Consider the following 4,308-nt stretch of genomic DNA (forward strand, 5'->3'; position numbering starts at 1 on the left):
TATGTCCTCTAAAAACTAATATATAAACTGTGTGGGTGCACTTTGTAAGAAAGTATATTACTAACGTGGAAGAATCACACAGCAAAAATGTCAAAAGTGTGTCAGTCATTTACGAACAGAAACTAAAAACAAGCTCAGTCATGAAGGGGTTAATTTTGTTTTAATATTTTTTTCTGCAGCCCCGGCACTCAGTACAGAGGCTTCCTCCTGTTCATTCATAGAGGGAGGAGACACTGTCTCCACAATCCATAAATAAACAGGATGTGATGTACAGCACTTCCTGTTCATTCATAATTGTGGACACAGTATCCGAATACAGGTTATTTACAAGCATCAAGTGATCAGTACTGATGTTTGTTCTTTACAGGGAACGGTCTGTAAATGTTTCACATATGTACCGACCCTCCGCTCTGCATCTTGAACTGCTGCGCCTCCTCACCGCTCTGCATTCTGATTCCTCCTGGTTGTCACAGCCGATGATGTCTCCTCCCAGCTGGCTCGCAGCACGGAGGAAAGGGATGCAGAGCGTGATCAGAGGGGACTGAGCGCAGATCAACTAATCGATAACGATTAGAGTCTCCCCCATTCTGTGGAACTCTTTACCCCAACCTGTCCGTCTATCTCCTACTCTGACTACCTTTCGGCGTTCTCTTAAGACTCATCTCTTCAGGGAAGCCTATCCCCCCTCAACCTAACCACTGAACCATCATGTTCTCAAACAATTCATCCCCACACAGCCACCTCCTCACTTATCACTTCCCCCTCCCTTTTAGATTGTAAGCCCTCACGAGCAGGGCCCTCCTTACCAACTTGTCTTAAATTGTGTTGTAATTGTAATGTCTTCCTTATATTGTAAAGCGCTGGTCAAACTGTTGGTGCTATATAAATCCTGTATAATAATGAGAATCGCTGTCTACAATTTTTATTTTCGATTTTATTTCGATTTTTTTTTTTTTTCTTTTTTTTTAATGAACAAAATGTATTAGTTTTTTCAGCCCTACTCTGGTTGCTCTGGGCTGGGCCACCAATAGATTGCACAGTGCAGCCACTAGATTCTCAGGCAGGCAGTCTTACAGCCAGTGTCAACAGGCTTTTTGGCTTATGTTGATGGCATCACTTTGACATCAGTTTGAGACGCTTCTCATATCATTCAGACTGCATTGGCGGGTGCCTATCACTGCAGTGACATTTTGGTCAAGGCAATAAATGTGAGCGAGTTTTCTTGTTGCCTAAAGGGTTAAGAATGTGTGCGCGAAACTGGAGTGTGACTTCTCTGCAGAGGAAGCAGCGGATTGTAACTGTACATGACAGCTAGCTCAGTGGGAAGCCTTTCTCCGGAAACCCATGAGCAATGCCGGCCAAGTCATGGAAAGTACTATGACAGGAAGCAGTAGAGCTCTTGCCCAGTGATATTGCTCAAGAGTCGGCACCCTGCAGCTGTTCTCCTCCGGAAGGGGGCCGGGAGTCTACTTTCTATCAAGGCCGAGGCTCCGGGGATGTGCTGAACCTTACTGGCCACAGAGCTTAGTGAAAGTTTGGAATCTACTAAGCAGGTCTGTAAAAAAGATTTAGCATATTTGTTTAGAATTCGAGGACTGATATTAGAATTGCACAACAAATGACAGCTCTGTGTTCTCGGAAGAGAACAGAGAAAAAGGAACTGAAAGAGGAATTTTTCTAAATGTTTACTAGGAATTGCGAGAAAAGAGGCAGAAGTGCTTGAACCGTGCTGGGCCAGCTGTGGGATGCAGAGATCTCACACACTTGCTTGTTGGCATTTAAAGCTGAATGCCCAGCAGATATAAAAGGGATTTATTAATGCCGCTCTGTATACATTAGTGTTTTTTAATTCCATCTTGGTGGTCAGTGGGGAAGGATCATATCATACTGGTGGTCAGTGGAAAAAATGCTGCTTTCATTGGACATCAGTGTAAAGGATGCTCCTTACATTGGTGGTCAGTGTGTAAGGATCCCATTACATTGGTGGTCACTGGGAAGAATGCTCCTTACATTGGTGGTCAGTGGGGAAGGATCCTTACATTGGTGGTGAGTGGGAAGAATGTTCTGTTACATTGGAGGTGAGTGGGAAGAATGTTCTGTTACATTGGAGGTCAGTGGGAAGAATGTTCTGTTACATTGGAGGTCTGTGGGAACAATGTTCTCTTACATTGGGGGTCAGTGGGAAGAATGTTCTGTTACATTGGTGGTCAGTGGGAAGAATGTTCTGTTACATTGGTGGTCAGAGGGAACAATGTTCTCTTACATTGGGGGTCAGTGGGAAGAATGTTCTGTTACATTGGTGGTCAGAGGGAACAATGTTCTCTTACATTGGTGGTGAGTGGGAAGAATGTTCTGTTACATTGGAGGTCAGTGGGAAGAATGTTCTGTTACATTGGAGGTCAGTGGGAAGAATGTTCTGTTACATTGGAGGTGAGTGGGAAGAATGTTCTCTTACATTGGAGGTCAGTGGGAAGAATGTTCTCTTACATTGGTGGTCAGGAAGAAGGATGTTCTGCATCATTGGTCAGAGGGAACAATGTTCTCTTACATTGGTGGTCAGTGGGAAGAATGTTCTGTTACATTGGTGGTCAGAGGGAACAATGTTCTCTTACATTGGGGGTGAGTGGGAAGAATGTTCTGTTACATTGGAGGTCACTAGAAAGAATATTCTGTTACATTGGTGGCCAGTGGGAAGAATGTTCTGTTACATTGGTGGCCAGTGAGAAGAATGCTCCTTACATTGGTGGCCAGTGAGAAGAATGCTCCTTACATTGGTGGTCAGTGGGAAGAATGCTCCTTATATTGGTGGTCAGTGGGAAGAATGCTCCTTATATTGGTGGTCAGTGGGAAGAATGTTCCTTACATTGGTGGTCAGTGGGAAGAATGCTCCTTATATTGGTGGTCAGAGGGAAGAATGTTCCTTTTACTGGTGGTCAGTGGGAAGAATGCTCCTTACATTGGTGGTCAGGGGGAAGAATGCTCCTTACATTGGTGGTCCATGGGAAGAATGCTCCTTACATTGGTGGTCAGTGGGATGGGTGTTTGCTTGCATTGGTGGTCAGTGGGAAGGATGTTTGGTTGCATTGGTGGTCAGTGGGAAGGGTGTTTGCTTGCATTGGTGGTCAGTGGGAAGGATGTTTGGTTGCATTGGTGGTCAGTGGGAAGGGTGTTTGGTTGCATTGGTGGTCAGTGGGAAGGATGTTTGGTTGCATTGGTGGTCAGTGGGAAGGGTGTTTGGTTGCATTGGTGGTCAGTGGGAAGGATGTTTGGTTGCATTAGTGGTCAGTGGGAAGGATGTTTGCTTGCATTGGTGGTCAGTGGGAAGGATGTTTGCTTGCATTGGTGGTCAGTGGGAAGGATGTTTGCTTGCATTGGTGGTCAGTGGGAAGGATGTTTGCTTGCATTGGTGGTCAGTGGGAATAGAGAATGCTTCCTCTACAGATAGCTGTAAAGATGTGTGTCAGTAGTAACTTATATGAGAAGTAGAAATTGCTCAAGTAACCTCTAGCAGCCTTTGGAGGAACCCCCAGGGTTTCACAACCTAGTTCAGTTCACAACATAGGTCAACCTTTCCCACCGGAACGAAATGACTACATCTTGCATTCCACACATAGGTCTTCCATCTTCAGCAAACCTCAGGAATCCAGCTACAAATTGCTAACCAGATGATACAGTACACCCAAGGTACTGCTTAGACCAAGGGTGGGCAAAATCCAGCCTTGTGCAACTACAAATCCTACGAGGCATTGCAAGATTCTCCCAGCCACAGGCATAACTCACAGAGACAAATGCATGAGGGATTTGTGATTTCAACACAGCTGGGGGACCGTTTTTTTGCCCACCCCTGGCATGGACTGTTCCCTGAAGTTTACCTGACCTAAAATTCTTTACTACATATTTCCTGGTCCTGCCCAATTTTACCGCCCTTCTGGAGTGAAATACAAAACAAAAACACATTGCCGCACTCGCAGGGATCAATTTAGGTGACAACCATGTGGCTTCTCTTCTACAGCTCACCCCGCTTCCATGAAAACTATACAACTCGCACTCCCTACTAATCGATCTATTGAAGGCAGCTAATTCCTTTATCCTGGTCAAGTATAAAGACTTCACAGCTTCCGCCATTGGCCAGTGGGTTGCTTCAGTCAATGGAATCATAGGGATGGAGGGTCTTACCTCCTCCCTTCACCATCAAGAAGAAAGATTTCTGGAAGAGAGCAGCATGAAACCAGAATCATCTTTCATTGAACTACCCCCTTCACCTGAGCACCTTATGGCTATTTCTTGATCCCCTTCCACTCACATCCC

General features: G+C 45.2%; 1 protein-coding gene across 6 annotated transcripts in view; it reads left to right on the forward strand.

Moving 5' to 3' along the window:
* Positions 1-4,308, forward strand: part of TRAF7 (TNF receptor associated factor 7) — a 51,102-nt gene that overhangs the window by 29,104 nt on the left and 17,690 nt on the right. The window lies entirely within an intron of this gene.

Source organism: Nanorana parkeri, unplaced genomic scaffold, assembly GCF_000935625.1.
Source record: "Nanorana parkeri isolate BGI_ZX_2015 unplaced genomic scaffold, ASM93562v1 scaffold19, whole genome shotgun sequence".
NCBI lineage: Eukaryota > Metazoa > Chordata > Amphibia > Anura > Dicroglossidae > Nanorana > Nanorana parkeri.